Here is a 23,622-nt window from a genome sequence, read left to right on the forward strand (position 1 = left end):
ACTTGTATTACCCTTATGATATTATATTCTCTTTCTAGTTTAGTTATCTGTGTGTCTTTCTACTCTACTATCTTATTAATTTCTCATGACTATCAAATATGGTCTGGATCTTTGGATCTTCCACCATATTCAACATATAGTATGTTCTCCAACAATATCTGTAGAATAAATGAATAAATAACTCTCCTGGTCAACTGTAGTATAATTTTAGGCAAGTCACCTAACTCTAGAAGCTTTTGGCTTTTTCTCCTATCAACAGGGGTGTTGAAATAAATAATCTTTCAGGTTAAAATTGTAATTCTATAATATTCCTTAGTGCTGTATGTCGGTAAACAAATTTACTCTTGTTATCCTACTGGCTTAGAAAATTTTCATCCTAAAAATTTGATTAGTCTGAATTTATTTTTAATCTTTTGGCTATCATTTTATCAGAATGACTTTTAAAACATAATCATTTTATCTTTCATGGAAAAGTATGCCCAGATCTGATATTCAATCTTAAGATATTATTTGTATGCTTGCTAGATGTACAAAACAGGCAGGAAAATCATGCACAGGAAAAAATAAGTCAGTTTTTGAAGTATTAAATCAAGTGAGTGAAGTAAGACAGAAGCAATAGTTCTGCAACAAAAGAGAACTTCCTTCCTCTAAATCCCACACACATATGGCTGTTTGTCCCAGGCTCATGTGGATCATGGATAATTTACAAACAGTGGGTGATGAGCTATAAAGAAAATGACTCAGTGGCCCATCCGTAATTTAAATATGTGACAAAATGTTTAAATGTTTCAAACAATGGTAAAACACTAGCGACTTAACAGTTTGAAAGCAAGTGTGAAGCATTTTTTTTTAGTTTATTGGCTTTATTTTTTTGCACCAGCTGAAACAGACATCCTATGTTTGATTCTTCCTAGATGCAGTGTTAATCTTCCACTGGGTATCTCACTGGAAAATAAGGAGGAGAGTATCCATTTTTTGAGAATAGCCTGGCCGTAAAATTTATGTACTGAAGTTAATGTGTGTATAATTGAAAAATTCAGAAATTCAAAGTCTTACTCAAGATTTTCATCTATCATGGGAATACTTCATTTGTTTTCTTATCAGTGCATTGACAGCCCCAATCAGCATACATCATTATTTTGAAATAAAACTTTAAATTATTTTCATGTTGACATTTATGTAACCTGTATCTATGTAGACACAGAATGAAGAGACTTTAGTACAATAGTTACAAATATGGCCCTTTCCTCCAATCTTGTATTATTTGATTGATTTTCTCAAAAGATATACAAAAAGAAAAATAAATAAAAGCTGCTTTTTTTTATTTGTTCAAAACAAAAGCTGAGAAATGAAAAAATGCATTTAGTTAACTGGCTATGGAGTTTATACAAACTCAACCATGCAGACTCTTAACAGATAAGGTAGATTTTGGAGGGAGACAGAGATTGATTACTAACATATAGAATCTAAGTCAAATTAATTATTTAATCAAGGGGAAAGAGAAAAAAATAAATAAATAAAACAAAGACCTAGCATATAATGACAAGAAAATAAAATTCTAAGTAAAAATTGGTTCTACTTTATAATATAAAGAGAGACTCGTTTGCAAATACATGTGCTTATCTCAAATAAGTGAAGTGTTTTGCTGATATATTTAGTTGGATTTTGCAAACTGCTTCAGATTGAAATGTATGTTGAAGCCTAAAACTGATTTGTTCCATGTAAATCGCATTTAAAACTTTTTCAGCTAAAGATATTACCAGTAAAGCTATTAACTCGAGGATGAGCTCTATCTTTAGACCTCTGAACCTGTTAAATCTTTGATAATATTAAGAGATTTTTTATTTCTCTTTATGTAAAATATAAAAAGAAGTCCCAAGGAATCACATTTTTTTCCATTTGAAAGGGATGCAAACCCAATCCAAAATTTTTTTTTATTATTAATGTGAACTTAAATGAACCTTCCTCCTTTCTTCTGCTTGCCCTTGAACCATGTCCCAAAAGCAGTTGACGGAGTAGGCAGATTTTCTCCAAGACTTTCTCAATTGGACATTTTCTATATATTCTACACACACACACACACACACACACACACACACACACATTTAATGGCATATATATTTACATATATATTTAATGGCAAAGGAACCTAGTAACATGTCAACATTTTAAAACACTTGGCTCTGAAAATATTCTGACGGTGTTAATTTCATCTAAAAGCCAAATGCTTTCTTTGTCTCCTTTCTTATTATGTAGAATAGATAGATGGATAGGTATATAGATAGATGATAGATAGATAGGTAGATAGATAGATGATAGATAGATAGATAATTATGACACTGTTCCTTGGAGTTAAACCAAGTTTAGCTTGGTTTAATTTATTACACAAGTATTGCTACTTGGTAAGATTGGCCTGACATTTGGACTATCAGAATCTGTACTCTGCACCATTATCCTTTTTCCTCCTTATATAGCTGGGAAACCTACAACCTCCATCATGTTAAAAAAGCTTCTTATTGGCAGATCTTTTGCCCTGCGTATTTTCATTACTTCAGGCCCGCTCACTCCAAATAGGCTATCCATTCAACATATGATAGTTACTTGAAACCCTGAAAAACCAATTAGAGAAGAATCAAGCTTTTTTCTTCCCTTTTCTTGCCCAGAGTATAATATATAATATAAATGCATAATTAGTGGGATTTATATTTTGATATATATTGAAAACATTTCAGCATTTCTAAGACATTCATACTCTAGTGTTCTTTCTTCCAAATTATTCATCAGTGTTGTCTACAAAATCAAAAATAGCATTTGGACCTGATCAATTCTGTCAACAAATGAATTATGTAACATTTAAAAATTCTGACTCCATAATTCTCATTATAATGCAGGGAATTGAGTACATATTCCAATATTTTTATTATCCATATCCTAAGATTTTTTTAATAAATCCTCAACTTATAAACTCTTGTCTATGAGAATAGAGATATGCTATGGGGCACTTAGCTTGGGTTACTCTCTCATGGCAAGGGTCAAATTTATAGAAGGCACTTACTTCATAATCATTGATTTATTTGTTTCTCAAGACAGTCCTAGGAGATAATTACAAATTATTCTATCCCATTAAGACACACTAAATCTGTGAATGTTATAAAATACTACTATAACCAATCAGGATATAATTGTACTCTCCATACTTAAAGTCCATGCAGACATTTCTAGATCTAGCATAGTATGTTAGATATTTCCTATTCACGAGTCAAACATAAAAGTAAGAGATTTTTAGGCAAAAAAAGAAAAAGTGATAATAAACCTTCCAACCTCATTTTATGATACCAATGTAAGTGTTATTTCAACAGCTTTAATATAAACTTTCTAATACTATTAAGTGCTGGTGTCCTTCAGTCTAGTTTAGCTTCAATCAATGGCTCCCAGAGGCCATACTTGTGAGGATACTGTTTTGCAAATAGCTTAGCTGACACTGACTTGGATGACAATTTTCATTTTCTGTGACATAGTTTCTCTTTTTTGAACAACGATTTCATGTAGTCTAGAAGGCATACATGTGAGTCACAAAACATGAAAACATCTTACAAGCAAACAGACATTCACAAAACAGGAACTGTAGAAAGTGGACCTATATATATATTTTTTTCTTTAATTTTCTCTCTTCTTTTTCTCTCCCCTACCCCGCTCTTTCACCTAGTAAATCACTCTATTACAAAGGACATCAGCATGAGTATCTTCAGCTATGAAGAGTAATTATGGTAACTACCCACCTCATCCACACTTACACCCACACCCCACAACTTTTGAAAACATGAGAAGACAGATTTTATTCCAGACTCTGCCATTTTGTTGTTGTGTGACTTTGGATAAATCTCTTACTTGAATCTTCTGAGCCTCAGTATTTTCATCTGTAAAACAAAGCTAATGGTAATATTTCTTCCACCTACTTTATAGAATTGTTAAGGAAGAATTAAAAAATATATATATATATGAAAACTTGTTTTGAAAGTATAACTATACAAATATTATAATACAGACACATAGTGAGGCAATAGTTACCTGAAGTTTTGGAACTCAGAATAACATGTAGGTAGTATTATATTTAAGAGAAATTACTTTAGATTTCATAAAATATTTTATGAATAAAAGTCCAACTATACATGATTTCACTTCATCATATATGTGTGTGTGTGTGTGTGTGTGTGTGTGTGTGTGTGTGTGTGTGTGTGTTGGTATCTATATTGACTTACTTAATCACTATTTATTGGTTGATTAACTAACTTTATTTGATTCTGTAAAATACTTGTAGTTTTCAATGAGATAAATTAGAAAACTTTGATAGAAATGTATCCAGAATCTGCTGAGTCATTATTATGAAATTCTTTATTAGGCTCAACATAAAATTACACCAATAGTATGTGATTCTCTGGAAAGAAGTTTCATTAACTGTGCTCTCAGTTTTCCTATATTCCCTCAGAATATTAATTTGGGTACTGATAAAATTTATTAATGATCAGCTTTTAACAAGGATACTGAGTATACTAACATGCCCATATAAATGGTACAGAATTTTCTTATTCATCCTAGTGCTGTGTTTGAGATTTAAAAGTAGATTCTTCCATGTTAATATTACTGGCCACTTCAACCCAGCTTGCTTATCAGGAGCAACGGTAGTATTAACTTAAATGACAACCAAAATGCCTCATCCAGTTTGACTTCTCTCCTTGACATCTATGACTTCAGCTGACCCTGCACTCAGACAATGGCAATATCTTTATCTATTATTAGCAATTTTCCTTCCATAACAGACCACTTAATCACCAATTTGATACTCAGAACACTTCTACCCAGCTGCAGGAAGAAAGCGCTTTGGAACAACCAGAGGCAAAGGCATCAGTTGCTGCTTTCAACCAACACAGGAAATTTCTGATAACTTCAGGTATTGGACCCATTTTATCCTAGCTAAGTACATGTTTGTGTGCATATGCCATGTGTTGGCTCCTGAAGTGCACGCTGCAAGATATACCTCTAGGACTTTCTGTCGGAGAAGCACTTCCATAATCCCCTCAGAGCAAAGTGCAAAATTTGACACATGGGTCAATTAGTAGCCACAAATCACTCTGCACTTAACAGGTAACGTCTAATGGCAACTATCTTTAAAAATCCGCAGATGATTTTTTGTTGAACTGACAACCATGTTGCATTTATTAGAGGCAGTCTTCATTTCTTTATTAAAACTAATATTTACTCCATGAAAATGTAACCCATCATTTACCCTCTATTCCTGTGAGCTCAGAAAACAAAAACAAATCCTAGGAAATAATAAAAATACTTGTCATTACAAGCTTTAACTGAAAGATAAATCTATCTGACCATTTTTCCAGCTTTTGCTTATGTGCCACTATACTCAATATTTTTCTTTCAAGAATCAATGATCCAGTTGAATCTTGATTTTAACTTACGGCCATCCATTAGAGAAAGTTAAGAGCCTGAAAAGGGTCAGCCTTTTTTGTCTCTATTAGTCTAGGTAGCTTTGTCTCTAATGGAATCCTTTCGATAATTATTTCATACTTCTGGCAAATCTTGATGGACTCCATTCACCTCAATGCTACCTCTGCAGATCACTCAAAAGCTTCTATTAGGACATCTTAGAGAAATCTCCTTTTTGCTTTATACTCAAATAAAGGAAGTAAAAAACTAAACTTCAAGAGAGGCCACGCTTTTCAATGTAATCACAATACTCTCCAGTCCGAACAACAGGCATCAGCTATTCCTTCTCTTTTGAAAGCATTTTGACCAGGTGGAAGGATTTTAAACATATACACAGTACACACATCTCGATCCCACTCAAAACCTCAGAAAATATTTTCATACTTATTTGCATATGTTTTTTTTCACTCTTAAAGTTTAGGGAATACGAGTTTTATCTCTTTCAGTGACAGTGCTTTTCAACAGGGAAAAAGAAATATCTAATCAATAACTGTAACAATGTACTACAGTTAACTGCTAAAATTGAACCCCAAAAAAATCAAATTACAATCTGGGACACTTATTTTTTTCTGAAATGTGTCATGCACCCATACACTTCACCTAAAAAACATACTTTTTCTTAAAGAAATACTTTTATTTTGCTTAGTTACAAACATCAACTTTAATTCCCTAAGCAGAAAACAGCTGGGTGACAGGTGAAAGCTGGTTGAGGATTAAGAATTTGCTGTGAGCTTTACACAAAACAGCTAATAGTCACTTGAAGAATCAAGTGCCGAACGTATTAGAAGATTCCAATTGCCACTTCTTTACTTAACCTAGTCTAAATGAAACTCTATGAGCCTGCTGAGAGCAGGGTGGGCTCTCATAAGCCCTGGAAGACCTGTCCACCACAGACAGAGGGAGGAAGGGCCTGTCTTTTGGTGTCTAGTCATGGAAGGGGGAAAAGGAACCAGCCAATACATATCCAGTACCTTTCCCCCAACACCTTTCACAAAGGACTTAAGGTGGCTCCCAACATAAATATAATGTGAGAGATAAGACACTTACCAGAGAAAGGTAAGGCACAGGGAAAATAAAGTTTGAACAATAAGACCAAGGGTGAGATGCACACACAGAAATGCATAACCCTTTTCACGAGAGTACCAAGGCTGCCACTGCTCCAGTCCACAAGCAAAGGAGGAAGCATGATCAGGTACAAGATTGACAATATCCATAAAGTTAAAGGGAAAAGGGGGGAATCCCTCCACAAAGTGCCTGCTTTATGACAAATACTTTTATATGAGCAAATGTTATTATTTTCATTTTACGGAAAAGTAAACAGAGGTTCTGAGTAGTTAAATGATTTTCGCTCAAGGTGGTATGGCTGATAAGAGTCAGAGCAAGGATTTAAACTCACTTCTGACATCAAAACTCATGCTCATTTCATTTCAAGAGGAGGGCGGGGGACAAGGAATCCTCAAAGCTGTTTTTCAGAATTGCACACCTTCTTAATGAGAAAAACTAGAGATGATATTTTTCTGAGTTCTTAGGAAATTCAGTGAATGTATCTGTAAATCAATATAAAATATAGAATATTTCAAATGAATAAGGTTTGACTAATCTTCTATACATCATATTTAAGTTATATTGTGTTATTTTGTTTCCCTTTTTTCATTTCCATCATTTACCCATAATAAAAGAGTTTCATAATTCTCTTTTGTAATGCCTACATACCAATGAAATGAGTATCTATATCCTATAGTATAAACTTGAGGTTTGGATATTCTTCAGGATATGGAAAAGGGAATATTCTGGAACTACTTTAAAACAATGTTAATATTCTATTTATTTAAGTCACATATTCATAAGTCTAGTTTTTTCTGAAGGTTTTTTTGTTTGTTTCAAGTATTTATTTATTTATTTATTTACTTACTTACTTATTTATTATTTTGAAAGACAGAACAGGGGAGGGGCAGAGGGAGATGGAGAGAGAGAATCCCAACCACCAGGTTCTACACTCAGAGCAGAGCCTGAGGTGGGGCTCAGTCTCACAACCATGAGACCATAACCAAATCAAGAGACCATGAGATCATGGCCAAAATGAAGAGACACTCAATCAACTGAGCCACTCAGGTACCCCTCAAGTTTTTATTTAAATTCTAGTTAGTTAACATACCGAGTATCTTATTATTCTATTTACATATCTTTACCACTTTTAAAAGTGTACAATAAGTGAAATTTCTTTAAACTTCGTAATGCATTTATAAAGTTACTATATATTATATGTTGAAGATGAAATTAAATACTTCCTCTATTTAACAAATTTTCCCTAATATTTAAGTAACTTTTGTAATTCTGTTACACTAAACCTCTATATATGATGAATCTTTTCTTACATATTCCAATAATATTTGTAATCTTAATATAATTCTTTTACTTCCCAATCTAAACTAAAATTTTAATTCATTTAATCCATTATATTTTAAGATAGAAACACAAGCTAATTTATTGGACACACTCAAGTAGTAAATAAATTTTAATATTTCAAATTAAATTATATGAAATTAATTATATGAAAGTTAACTATAAAATATATATAGTTGATTCCCAAATTTATAGGAAAACACTAACATTATAGATTAAATTTTTGTTACATTAAAGTTATCTCTATACTGAATAAAATTTAAATCTAAATCCTGGCTAAATTTAATTGTAGTCAAGACTAAATCTAAATTTAAAGATACTTTTCCCCTAGCACACAATGATATCATCCTAGATAACTTTGGTATTTCCTCCTAAACTTTTATAATAATCAGCTGTTATAATTAGGACTTGAAATTTCAAGTTGTAGTTATCAATTTTAAATTATATATATGTGGTTGTATAGTTTAAAATTTATATATTTTGTTTTGCAGACTTTTAATATTTTGAAATAATTATAAACTACAAGAAGGTGCAAAAATAGTACAGAGTCTAGCATATCCTTCACCCAGCTTCCCCAATGGTTACACTTTATGTAAATGTAATATAGTATCAAAAGCCGGAACCTGACACTTATATAATAGCAACTATACCTGTGTATGTATACATCCATGCAATTTGATTCCATGTACAGATTTACATAATATATATACAAAACTATTCCATTACATAAAACTATTGTGGAATCCTTTATTGTCTGTCCTTCCATCACCATCCTCCTTGTCCCTGTCCCTGGGCAACTACTAATGTATTGTCTATATAATTCTGCCATTATGAGAATTATATAAAGTTGATTCTTGCTTTCATGGTAGTTATGTTCTGTAAAGTCACTACAAACAATTAGCAAATACTGAATCATTTCTTCTAGAGGAAATTCAGGGTTAAGTTCTTGAAAGCCTGTAGTAACATTTTCATCAACCATCAATACACAATCTTATATAAAAGGAATTATACACTATGTAACTGTTTGAGATGTGATTTTTCTCATTTAGTATAATGTCCTTGAAATCCATCCAAGTTATCACATGTAGCAAAATAGTTCTTTTCTTTTTAGTTTTTATTTTAAAATAAGTGTAGATTCATAGGGCATTACAAAAGTAGTACACAGAGGTACCTGTGTACCTTTCACTCAGTTCTCCCCAATGGTAAAATCTTAGATAACTGAAGTACAGTATCAAAACTAGGAAACTCATATTGGTACAATCCACAGACTTCATTCAATTTCACCAGTTTCACATGTACTCATATGCATGCATGAGTTTGTATCTGTGTGTAGTTCTATGTAATTATAGCACACATGCAGGGGCACCTGGGTGGCTTAGTCGGTTGAGCATCCGACTTCAGCTCAGGTCATGATCTCACAACCCGTGAGTTCGAGCCCCACGTCAGGACAGCTCAGAGCGTGGAGCCTGTTTCAGATTCTGTGTCTCCCTTTCTCTGCCCCTTCCCAGCTCATGCTCTGTCTCTGTCTCTCAGAAATGAATAAACGTTAAAAAAAAATTTTTTTAAATCATAGCACACATGCAGATTCATAGAATCAACACCACAATCAAGATCCAGAACTACTCCATCACCACCCAGATCCCTGCATTACCCCTTTACAGTCACACCCCTCCCCTTTCCCTCTTCCACCCATCTCTAACCCCTGGCCGCCATTAATCTCTTCTCCATCTCTATAAATTTGTTATTGTGCAAATGTATATAAATGGAATCATGCATGTGTAACCTTTTGAGATTGGCTTTCCTCATTCAACAGAATTCCCATGAGATTCATCCAAATTGTTACACACATCAATAGTTTATCCCTTTATATTGCTGAGTAGTATTCCCATATGAATGTACCACAGTTAATCATTCATCCACTGAAGGATATTGGGGCCATTGCCAGTTTTTACTATTACAAATAAAGCTGCTATGAACAATGATGTATAGGTTTTTGTGTGGACATAAGTTTTCATTTCTCGGTAGTAAATGCCCAAAAATGTGAGTGCTGGTTTGTACACTAAATGCATATTTAGGTTTTGTTTTATTTGTTATTGTTGTTAGAAATTCCAAACTAATTTTCAGAATGACTGTACCGTTTTAAATTCCAGCCAGCAATGAGTGCTCCAGTTTCTTCAAGTCCTCACCAGCATTTGGTATTATCATCAGTTTTTACTTATCCATTCTGATAGATGCGAAGTAACATCTCATTGTGGTTTTAATTTGCATTTCCTTAATGGCTAATGATGTTGAACATCTTTTCATATGTTTATTTGCCATTTATATATCCTCTTTGATGAAATGTTTATTCATGTCTTTTGCCCATTTTCCAACTGGATTTTTGTTTTTTTATTCTTTGTTTCCTGCTGAGCTTTGAGAATTCTTCATTCTCAAGGACTAAATATAGGTCCTTGTTAGATATGTAGTTTGCAAATACTTTCTCCCAGCTTATAGGTTGTCTTTTCATTCCCTTGTAGGGCCTTTTGTGCAAAAGTGTTTAATTTTGACAGTCTACATTATCATTGTCAATTTTTTTTTCTTTTATGGACCATTCTTACAGTTTCATATATAAGAACTCTTTGCCTATCCCTAGGTCCCAAAGATTTTATCCTATGTTTTCCTCTACATATTTTCTAGTTTTACATTTGACATTTAAATCTACCATCCATTATTAAATACTTTATGAAGTATAAGGTTTATGTCAAGATTTATCTATTTTATTTTATTTTTGCCTGGATATATTCAGTTACCCCAGCATCATTTGTTAAAAAGACTACTCTTCCTCCATTGAATAGCTTTTGCACATTTGTCAAAAGTCAGTTGGACATATTTATATGGGTCTATTTCTGGGTTCTCTATTCTTTCGTACATGTTTTGTTCAATTAAAAATATATTGTGAACCTATTTCCACAAACATTTTCAATACCATTTTACCTATGGAATGCCACTAGTTTGATGCAGTATGATTTATTTAATCACTGTCAATTTGGACATTTAAGTTATTTTGAATTTTTGCTATCATAAACCACCCTGCAGTGAACATCCTCGTAGCATAATCGTTGCATGTATTCACAGTAATTTCTTGGGATTTCTAGAAGTAAGGTGTCATATCAAAGGGTATGTACATTTTTAGAAAATGAATTCTTTTGGACAGTGGCTCCAGCTCAAACTATTTTTTACACGTATGTCTAAAAATATATGTATGCATGTAAAATAAACTTAGGTATAAAGGGAGAACAGGTGAGTGGAGTGGGATAGCAATGAAGCTATTTACTGGTCTTCATGCAAGATTCATTGCTTTTCACATGTGTTGAAAATCAATGAATGAATAAGATTTCTCAGAGCAATCTGCTCCAGGGTGAAGGGGGACTTCTCCTACCACCTTCCCTAATGGACTATTATGCAATTGCTTAAATGCCAGATACTTTGTAGAGAGGACTGGATAAATATGCTTCAGGAAGTCAAGTTTGACAGTAGATTGTAGCATTCATTACCTATGGTCAATATTTTTACTCAGAGAACATTTAACTAGCCTAGTACAGGGCACATGTCCCATATTAATACAAGGTATTTCTGTGAGAGAGTCACAGAATTGGACAAGAAAGGGGGAGAGAAAGATGAATCTTGGCTCTGCACATGTAGAAGTCTCTTGAAAATGTAGTATCTGTGAGGGGCCTGAGTATGGCTCAGGATGACGGAATATGGAAAATGGCATTCTAGAGAGAGATAAAAGCATGGCCCATGAAAGTGAGCGTGCAGCTGGGGCACTCTGTGAGTGTGCATGTTTTGGGGCAGATGGTTGAAAATAGTTTTGAAAAGGCAGGCTTGAGGCAGGATCTAGGAGGAAACGGATCTCAAGTAGAGGCAGGTGCATTATAATCAAATAGGGAAGCTTTTGAAGTTTTGAAATGGGAACAGGTGATCAGAGCTACCAGATAATTCTTGCTATAGAATTTGAACAGCCTGGAGTGGGAGAAATATCATGACAGCAAGTCAGCCGAGGAAGCTCCTACTAAGTCTAGGAAGAAGAAATGCAGCTCTAAACACTGACAGAGGCAGTTGGGGAAGATTAAGGCTTGTGAACCTTAACTTCTAGATTCACTTCTAGATGAAACCAGGGAGTTTGGGGGCAAAATATTTGCCTGGAGGGAAGATGCAGGTGCATCCGTATTTGGATCACATATTTTAGTTCAACCACGATTTAGAGAAATGGTAGAAGGAAGAAGCTGGAATCCATGGTAGTTAAGAGCAAAGACTCTACAGCCATAATTCCTGGGTTGCAATCCCAGAACCTGCACTTACTAGCTGTATAGCTCCTGTTAAGTGACTTAACTTCTCTGTGCCTCAGTTTCCTCAGTTGTAAAATGGGAATGATAACAGTATGCATTTCATTGTGCTGCTGTGGGGGTTAAACAAATTAATGCATGCCAAGTGCTTCAAAGAGTGCATGGTACTCTTTTTGTTGTTTTTCATTATTTTTGAGCTGCTCAAGAAATGAAGTTTGTCTGACAAGTTCCTCTTGTCCAGGATTAAAAAACAGAGGAAGAGGAAATACCACTCACCAGTGTTTATCCCATCCTAAGATGCACCGGCCTCACCTGATGATCATTTTAAAATGCAGATTCTGAGTCAGTAGGCCTGGGTTGGAGCCTGAGATTCTGCATTTCTAGCAAGATCTCAGCTGATGTGTGAGAACCTATGTGCATCATGTATTTCTTTCTTTCTTACTTTCAGGCTCATCTTAAATTTTGGATATTAAGAGTAATCCACCTCATATTGTCAAAATAACACTGTTTCCAGAAAAACTTCCTTTTATACAATAATAATCATAAAATGAATCCCACCATATATCCCAAGTGTTTTACATTCCTTACCACAAAACTTTGTAACAAACCTTGTAAAGATACGGTGCTATGAATCTTATTTTACTGATGAGGAAACATAGAGAAGTTAAGTAACATGCTCAAGGTCATACAGCTCATAGCAGCAGAACTACGATTCCAACCCGGGAGATGTCTGACACCCAAACCTGGGTTCTTCTCAGAGTTAGGCTATTTCCTAGGGGATCTGCCTTACATGGAGACTCCAGAGGACAGAAAAGAAAGTGAAGTTGGAGAGGAAACGTGTGTGCCCTGCCTGTATCAAGCCGTGAAGTTACTCAGATCTTCACGACAGATGTTTTACAGAGATCTTGGGTAGAATCTTGTAAATTCCGAGTTTCCAGGATTTATAACTAGCTCCCCTCTCCTCAATCTACAGAGTCCTATTTAGCTGGATCTTGGTTATTCTTTGAAACACAATCTTTTTTGGTAAGGTATTTCCCAAGAGCTTTAGCTCATTTATCAGGACACTGTAAAAAAAAAAAAAAAAACAAACAACAAAATATGAGGGAATTTTTATTACTAATTGAGAGATACTAAGATTATAAATCCGGAAGGTGGTAAGATGACAAGTCTAAAATGTACATCCATTTCTATTTTATCTGCTAGATCCATGAAAAACAATGCATTTCCTTAGATATCAACTTGAGGAACAATTAGTTCACATGCACGCACTACTGTGTGGAGGGATGATAAGGCATAGGGAATCCTTCCCTCTTGGGCCAAGGCTCAAGTAGTTTCTTTTTTTTTTTTTAATTTTTTTTAACGTTTATTTATTTTTGAGACAGAGAGAGACAGAGCATGAACGGGGGAAGGTCAGAGAGAGGGAGACACAGAATCTGAAATAGGCTCCAGGCTCTGAGCTGTCAGCACAGAGCCCGACGCGGGGCTCGAACTCACGGACCGTGAGATCATGACCTGAGCCGAAGTCGGCCGCCTAACTGACTGAGCCACCCAGGCGTCCCTCAAGTAGTTTCTAAGGAGATGAGATATACACTCAGACATGGTCAGATATGGGGGATCAAATAGGCAGTACACAAGCCAGTTTGTCTCTGATGCTCCATCCCTGGCAGCTGATAGCTTGGGTGGGATCCTAAAGATGTATTATCATAACCCTATCACAGCCCTAACCAAGTTGCATTTACCAATTGTTTATTTCCAGGTCTGTTTTTCCTAAAACAACTTTCTAAATTCTAGTTTTCACAAATTCCCTTAATGATTCTCCTGATGTCTATAAATGCTGAGTAGAACCTCACAGTTTTTTTTGTTTTTTGTTTTTGCTATATCTTTGTATTGCCTATATTATAATTTAAATGTTTCCCATTAACTTTACGTGCTTCTTTTTTAGTCAAATATATTTATTTTTTAAAAACCTTTGGAAATAAAAAAGAAGAAAAAACCTTTGTATCACTTCCATCCTTTAAAAAAACCAGGGTCATTTAGGTAGCAAATGTAGTTAGACAATAAATGTAAAACTAAATAAGTAATAGTTGAAATTAAAAAAGAATCCATGCATCATCTAAAGTCATTGCATTTATCCTCTGGGTCACTTATTACTTAGAGAAGAGTTGCCCTGAGGGAAATGACCCAAAGGCAAACCCGCATGTTTATTTCTCTGCTTTCAATATTTTTCTAACACCCTATTCTTCACTTAATGATGAATTAGTGAAGGCATAAATATGTACAGTGTTAATGTGGTAGACAGTGTTTTGGGCTGGAGCAGTCAGGGATGATTTTTATGGCAGATGTAACATTCGGGCCATATTCTTTGATTTTTGAGAAGCAACTGGATATGGCACAAAAATGTATAAGAACATTCCAAATGTCCCCTGCCTAGGTACAGAGGTGGGAAAATTTATAAGTCCAGAGAAATAAATGTATCAGTTTTACAGCGGCGGATCTAATAGATCTTAATGGGCCACATTTCCCAGGGACAGCGGTGTCTCCTGACAGAGCAGTAACTAATGGTGGGAATTCCCAGCCCAGGGGAAAGATTTGTGGGGATCATATTCTTAGGTGGGGATTTGAGAAAGGATTTCAGCACCCCAGAAATCACATTACTTGACAGCTGCCACAGAAAGGAGCTTCTTGTGGCAGCTGTCAAATGAAAAGGGCATAAACCAGTGAACTGAACACTTACGAAGACATTAATATGTATTCTGAAATTCTAATGTACAGTGTATTCCAGGATGTTGTCAGGAATGCAATTCGTGATCAAATCCAAACATCTATGTTAAACATCAGAACACACTCTTCCTACTAGGAGAAAAACAATTTAAAACCTGTGAGACTGTCTCCAGTTACATTTAACTGATCATTTGTTCCCATTTGGCCAACCTGCTGCTTAGGTTATGACTCCCTAGAAGGTTTACGATCATGAAATGGGCGACAAATAGGCTTAACAATTTTTTTGTTGGTTTTAGCTGTGGGCACGTATTCTTGCAAGGTATTCACATAAAAAGAAGGCAGCAATCCTTCTAATACCCTTGGGTATCCCTTGAATGAAGCAACTTTCCACCCTACTGCAGGCTCACTACATGAACTTAGGGTTTTTGCTTGCATAGTCCTTGATATAAACAGTTAGACAAGGTCTCGTGTGCCTTCCGTACAGTGTGGAACAGCCAATAAGATCTGTTATTATAATGCTGCATAATAATGGTGGGGGGTAGGAGTAGGCATTTGTTTTAAATAAGAATTTCTCGAAAAATTTCACAGGGCACAATTAAAAGAAAAAATGAAATGTTACCAGGAAAAAACTGAACCAGACCAATGTATTTAATGAAGACATAGGAGCTATTAACTAAAAAGAGACTGCAAAGAAGCCTTCCCATGCTGCAAGGGGGCAGGAGAGTATGACAGTGAGTCTGGATTGCCTCTGATTCCGTGATAACGTCCCCTTCTGCACACATGACTGCAGAAGGAGCTCGGGTACCCAAAGAGTCAAGTGTTTGCAGATGCATCAGAATTAGCCACCATTTAAGAAACCCACCATCTTTCAGAATGAATTCCCTACGTGTCACAATAAGTTCAATTGAAAAGAAAAGAAAGAGATTTTCTGGTACTTCTTTGCTATACACATCTTCCCACCTGTATGTTGGATGTTTCAAACTACCAAATGCTGAGGGAATTTATCCAGGCATGTTATTAATGCCAGCCCACCACCGCATGAACACAAATAGGCACGATTTGGAGCACTTCAAAATTGACTGCCTAATTTAAAATTGCTTGAGTGCAGTTAATCAATATTTATTTGCTTTTTCTAAGAGATGAAGAAAGTATATTATAGGGCTGATTTCATCATTTATATGTTAAGAAAGAGTACAAAGGCAGTGTAATGGTTCCAACGATAGGCTTTGGAGGCAGAAATATCTGGATTATAAATACTTGTGAATTGTAACCTCAGACGACTTACCTAATATCTAAACCACAGTTTCCTCAACTATAAAATGGCGATAAGACTAGTTGCTGATCCACAGAGTACACTGTTAGGATATGTAAAGTAGTACAGTCCAGACACATGGAAGAAGCTGAGTGAGTACTGTTACTACATTACTTTCGTAAAATTTCTCTTCTTCAATCTTTTTCTTCCTTTAGTGTGGGGTAGAGGTTGTGATACCAGGTGAAGCAAGCCAGAGCGGTGAACTCTAAAGTCTAATGGGACCAAGCAAATAAAATAAGCAAGAAGTAGGAGTCAGAGTTTTTAAAAATTTGAACATGAATGATAAATGACAATTGACTATTATCCATGTCAGTGACTGCTACTTTGGCACATAGGACAGTGTCTGCCCTGTCCAAAGGGGATGTAAGTATAAGACCACTGTTGCTGAGTTTTCCAGAAAAACCTGGATTCTTTTAAAATATGACATTCCCAATTTTAAACGTTGGCAAAGAATTCACTACAATATGAATTTCTTTATTTCTTTATTTCTGTTGGAGGGCCAATATGGGAAGGGTACAAAATAGATGCCTGGATTGAATTTAGCCCAGAGGGCACCAGTTGGTAATCTTTGGATTAAGGGATGCGAAAACAAAATGAACTCAAGATATCTCTGAAAACTTACTCTAAAATGTGCTTGAAGCTTGGTAGCAAAGGAGTAAGTTGGCTTGCTTTTCTTCCTCACTCCGTCTGGCCTTCTATCACTATTTATTCCCTTTTTTTTATCCTACCATCCATCCATTATCACAAAACCTCTATAATAAATTACTGGGTGTTAAGGAAGATTAAAAGAATGTAAATGACAAGTTCCTTCACCTCAAGGAACTCCCAGCATCTGAGTAGTGTTAGTGGCAATGGTACATTCAAGTGCTCTAACAGAGTTGTGTCGGGGAAAGGAGGATGAAGATACAACCATGCTGTATGGTAACAGCAGGAGTGGCATTAAAGAAGTGAAAAAAGGAGCGCCTGGGTGACTCAGTAGGTTAAACGTCTGACTCTTGATTTCAGCTCAGGTGATGACCTCACGGTTCATGAGATGGAGTTACGCATCAGGCTCTGCTTTGACAGTATGGAGCCTGCTTGGGGTTCTTTCTTTCTCTCTGTCTGCCCCTCACTCTGCTCTTTCTCTCTCTCGAAATAATAAATAAACTTTTTTAAAACAAAGAAGTGGAAAAAAGAAAACCCTCTCAGCTTGAGGATGCCTGCCTCCACCTCTTCTTCTCTCTACTCCAGTCCTAGGTGTTGACCCCATTTGCTTGCCCTACATCAGTCACTATGCACATCCTCCTCTTCTCAAGAGGATGCAGGCTCAAACCTACAGTCAGTGCTCTTCCTTGCAGATGAAAGAAAATATTTCACAGAAAGATGGTGTGAAATTCCAGCACTATTATTTGCAGTTCTTCTACTGTCTTTAAGAAAACTTTCCATCAAGTCCCTTAACTAGGTTGCTAAGTTTCTGATTAATGTAAAAATGAATAACATTTAAATGTAGACTTTTTTCATTTATGGGAGCTTAATATAGGGAGTCAGCAAAGAATAATGGGAAGAAAACCCTGAGAAATGGGATACAGATCTGAGTTCAGCTATTAAATCTCTTTATGACCCTGGACATGACAGTAGGTACAGTGAGATGGGGTACTGAAGCAAACAACCTCTAAAATCTCTTCAAACTCTAAAAGCAAATAATGACTATGTTCCATAACTCTTTGGATTCATATACAAAGTTCTGCTCAAACATTCAGTAGGTCGTATAGGAGTAGACTGAGCATGCTTATCCACATGGTGGTGCAAGGCCCAGAGGGGAATAAGGGATAAAAGAACACTTGCCACCCAGGTGCTTATGCTGATGTTGCCACCCTGCATTTATACAACCTGCCTAGTCTACCAAGTATTTTCTTACTCATTGCGTCATTTGATCATTTCATTGGGAAAGGAAAACAAGATTCCAAAAGGTAAGGAGAACTTTTTCTGGGCTTCACAGCTTGTAAGTGGCACAGTCTCCATGGGCCTCCCTTTCCCAGCTAGGAAAATAAATAGAAACCATGACCGTTACTTGAGGGGCAGCTGCCACTTCCACCACTACAAATAATGTATGTGGACCATTCACGATGTGCTAGGAACTATGCCAAGTGTGTTATGTCACATTTGTGATCTCATTTAATCTTCCAGATGCTCTATGGGAATGGGTGGGTGATATTACCTCCATTTTACAGGAAGATGAGGCTCAGAGAAGTAAAGTAACTTGCCCAAGGTGTGGAGAAAAGATAGTGCTGAAATGAGGAGGGATTAAAAATTACTTCGGTCCAATTCCCACCTATCTCAACACATGAACTTAACAAATATAATTAGAGTGATGCCAGAAGACAGGGAAAGTGTTGAGGAAACCAGGCAAGGTTTCCAAGAGAAGGGATATTAATGACGGGGGATATTAATGCCTAGGCTTGCTAGGCAGAGAGAATCCAAACATGCAGAGGCTGAAAGGGCCCTTTCACAGAATTGGGTTTGTCTGGCCAGAATGGAAGAGAGCCATGTTACTGAGCTCCATGTTGCACAACTCCAGAGAGCACCCTTCACACTGAGTTGTATGGTTACACCTATTAGAGGTATAGTGAGCAGGTATATTCTGTAACGTAAATGGTGCCCTCAGAGTTGTATAATGTGGCAGCTGTGAGAGAATGAAGCTAGAAAAGTAGATTGGTTCTAAATGATAAGCAGCTTTGAATGCTATAGGTGATTTAACCCAAGTTGGTAATAAGGAATGTACTGAAATTTTTTAGTGTCCCGGAATGTTGCATGACCACTCTAGACATATTCATATAACAGTGGGATTGGTCAGGGAAGAAGAGAAGAGGCAGAGATTAATTTGAAGACTTCTGAAATAGTGGTAAAACCTAAATAAGCATGGAGGTGGGGAAAAGCAATAATTTTAGCATTACCAAAACACACAGGGCTTGTTGAACTCGTATCTGTATGAAGGAGGAAGAATATCATTAATGTTCTGATTTGGGGGGGTTTAAGTGACTTAGAAAGTGGATACTGATGTGAGAAACATGAAAGTCAGGAGAATAATCAGTTGGGGCCATTTTAGGTGTATTGAATTTTAATGAAAGCAGATCATCCCAGTAGAAATATATCTGGAAGTGTGTGACTGGACCTTGTGAAAGTCATAGTGGCTAAGATAGAAATTTTGGAGGCCTTCCAATCTGCAGGAAGAGCTGAAGTCATTGGGAACTTATCATGAGTCTTGCTCCAGTGATTTTCTTTGGGCATGTGTCTGGGACTGGGATGAAATCTCTCTCCAAGCTGCAGGTTTTTAAATGGAATATGTAAATCCATCCTGGCATAGAGTTTCACCACCATCATGAGGGATCCTTCTCAATATAAACTGCTCCATATAAAAGGCAGCAGGTATTAATAATGTTCACAAAATGCTTGAGTACCAGTGATGTTCACAAAATAACTTAATTTAAAAACAAACAGAAAAAAAACCTTCTATAAGGTACAATGATTCATAAAACCCCTGAAAAGTATATTCATAAATATTGATTAAAGAGATGGTATAAACCAGATGGTGAAACACCATGATCCTGGATTCTGTAATGTAACAGCAATTATTACAAGGGGTCAGACTCAGGTAGAGAGTTATATTAAAACTTAGCACCAAATTGTTCTTATAATACTATATACTTTTATATAGTATTATATGTTGTGTTTCATTTGGTCTTCTAAAAATTCTATTTAAATTATCAAAATAATACTAAAAGATTACATAAAATCTGGGGGAGAAAGAGAGAAAATTACCTATAATTCCTTATAATTCTTTTTACATTTATATTTTTATATTGTTGTCAGTTATGCATTCTTATTTTTTCCTCTTAGTATTTCCTCTTTTGTATTTTCCATGATGGACTTCATAGCTATTAAATGGCCCATGACATTTCACTAAATGGATGCACCCAAACTGATTGAGCCAAGTTCCTCCTGATGGGAATCTAACTTATTTATACTTTCCAAAACAAATCATGCCATACCCAATGTTCTCATACCTATTTTTCTGTATTTTGGAGTACTTCCATGAGTTAGACTGCCAGAAATGGAATTACTGGATCAAAGAAAACCTGTATTTTTTATGGCTCTTAATACATGTACCAGAATTCATCTCCCAAATTTCACCTTGATTTTCCCTGGTACCAATAATGTATGAGGACTATTGTATACCTTTGCTAGCTCTTGATATTATAATTTTTAAGTTGCTAACTAAGTAGTGAAAGAACTTGTTTTATTTTTAATAAAACCTAAATCTCTTTTCAAGCCAAGACATTTTCTGTAGTATCTTTGACTGTGAGTATGTAGCTGCATGTAAACCATTATTTTCTTTCATAAAAGTAGCAACATGGATACATTTCTATCTAAAATTCCAATCTGAACAATGGGGGACACAGTGTACACCTTTGAAGGCTTTGTGGCATATTTGGACATTTTAAGTGTATTTATTCAGTCTTTATTGAACACTTAGTATATGCCAGCCTCCACTGCATATGCTGGGATACAAAGAGTAACAGCCAAGGGTGAAGGGCATTACCAGCACAAGAAATAGCATTTGCAAACCAATGTGATGTGTGACAAAAAGTGATGTTTTCATAAAACTATAGTTGCTCATTATTTTGGAGAAAAAAGGCACTTCATTAGTTATCTATTGCTGTATAACAAACTATTCTGGAACACGGCTTCAAACAACAATGCCTTAATATTTCTCATAATTGTATGCATTGGATGGATGGTTTTTCTGCTAGCTTTGGCTGAGTACACTCACGTAGCTGCATTGGCTTGGGTTAGACTCAGCTGGGATATCCAAGATAGCTTGGCAACCCTCTCCATGAAGTCACTCATACTTAAAGGGCCGGACCAGACTGCACTTTTTCACATGATACCAGCGGAGTTTCAAGAGGGAGAGCCCCAGTGTATAAATACTTATCAAGCTTCTGCTTCGGTCACAGGTGTTGACTTCCTAGTGCTCAATGCAAGTCACAGGCCAAACCCAGTCTCAACATAGGAGGTCTATTACATGGACCTTGAGAGCTGTGACTCTTTGGAATTCCTTAGAGAAACAGTTTCTCACAGTTAAAATTAGGAGAACAATGGGCAATGAGACTAGATACAGATACCAGATTGCTGCAGCCTTCATGAGATAAACTGGGTTAAAGGTTTTATATACACCCCAAAGAATGACTGGAAAGTTTTTAACAGTTTTGGAGGTATGGAATGGGTCTTGTGAAGGTACCACGCTATGATATCTATGTTTAGAAAGATGACTTAGAAGAAACAGCATATTAGACATGAGATCATTAGGACACAACCAAGATCATTATGGTGGAAACTTCACAAAGAAGAAGAAAAATAGTTGAAAAATATTTATTCATAATAACAATAGTAAGATTTACTGAGCACCAACTATGTGACTTTACAACCCTATCTCCTATCCTTACCACAATCACTTTACACAGTCATACGTAAGTCTGTTTCACAAGATTAAGACAACAGGCAAATGGTTGAGTAGCATTCTGAGGTATTTAAGGCAAGTTTGTGGGAGAACTAGGATTCAATCCTCCACCTCTTTGAAGCCAAAGTCATTAGTTTTCTCAATCTTGCTGCAGAATGACAGGCAAGAAACGGACTGAATGGTGAAAAGTTAACGTGGCTGACAAACCATGAGAGGAAAACTACATGCTTCTTTCTCGTATTTATTACTCATGGTTTAAACTTTCAGGGAAGGGCAGGTGTCCTGGCTGGTAGATGCTGGGGTCCAAGTGAGGAAGGGAAAACGGGAAGGGGAGAGAGAAGGACTGAACACCATGACTTGGCATCTTTGGCATAAACACTGAGAGTTTCTGATCACTGCTCCAGTAGCAACAAGCTTTGAGCAGCCAGGACTTACCCTGGGAAGAGATAGCAAATCAAGAGAGTTATTGGTATGATGCAGAGAAGATGGATAATGAAATGCAATTTAAATTCTGCATCCACTTTTTTTCTTTTCTTTTTCTTTCTTTCTTTTTTTTTAACACCAACTCCCTCCTACCCTCCTCATTTCTCCCTTTCAACTGGCTCTTTGTGGGTGGGTTTCATTTCTTCTGAAATGCCTACTTCCTTCCTCTTTTGTCTTTCTGTCTTGGTCCCTGGGGAGAATGGAAATTAGCTAAGTGTGATGGGTGTTCAGGAGGCAGGCTTTGGTTCTTAGCCAAAAGAGAACTAATTCCCCCAAGAGTAGCCAAAAGTATCAGCTTTACAACCGCCCTTCTTAGAGCTGAAAGGGTTTCTTTGTTTCTTCAATATTCCGAGCTGGGGCAATTGCAATCTGTTTTAAGAAATCCATGATCACACCCAAACAAATCTCTCAAATCAATTCAAATATCAATTAACATGTATTGAGCTGTAAGGAGGGGCATCAGATTGGAGATACGTAAAGCAGGAAAAAAACAAAAGCCTTTACTTACAATGAATGTACAGCCTTTATGGGTGGGGGGATCGAGTCTTACAGCAGGAAGTTCTATCATGTAAACAATAATCATAATGTAAAGTGGACTGAAATAAGTGCTAAGTAGAGGTCTGTACCTGATGCTGTGGGGAGACAGAGCAAACAAAATTTCATGAAAGGAAAGACATTTCAGCTGGTGTCTGAAAGATGAGAAGGGGCTAAGAAGAACCTTCAAGGCAGAACATAGCCTGAACAAGAGTGCAAACCTGGGAAGTGCCCGATGTGGTTAGGGAATGGCGGAATTGTAAGGGTTAAGAATTACAAATATTTGGCCAATATAAGAAATCTCAGGATTTTCTGAAATAAACCCATTTTCTCCTCCAATACACTGTCCTCTGAAACACTGCCATTCATTAAAAAAAAAAGTCAAGACACCACTAATCTTAGATTATTTTTTATCTTCACTAGTTATACTAAAGCAGTGAACACTTTGATCCTTATTCATAGACTCTTCAGGGATTTAGCAAAGAGGTAACAAAGGGTGACACATCAAACCACATTCAGCAATTATTTGTTATTTCCATGTACTTTGTCTGGCACATAGCATATTCTTAATACATACTTGTTAGCCCGTATAAATGAAGGCATGTGATCCACAATGATAACTTACTATATGCCATTTTACATTACTCAGACCTAATAGAAGTATTAAGTTACTTAGTGTCACTTAATACTGTGATGTGTCTGTCTGGATAGGCTGGGTTATGGTGTGGTAACAAACAGCTCCAAAATCTCAGTGGCTCAACATAATGCAGGTTTATTTCTTGCTCATCCTGCATGTCCAGTGCAGATTAGCAGCAAGATCTGCTCATAATAATGATTCAGGAATCCAG

The sequence above is a fragment of the Prionailurus bengalensis genome, chromosome C2 (genome assembly GCF_016509475.1).
Source record: "Prionailurus bengalensis isolate Pbe53 chromosome C2, Fcat_Pben_1.1_paternal_pri, whole genome shotgun sequence".
NCBI classification, from domain to species: Eukaryota; Metazoa; Chordata; class Mammalia; order Carnivora; family Felidae; genus Prionailurus; species Prionailurus bengalensis.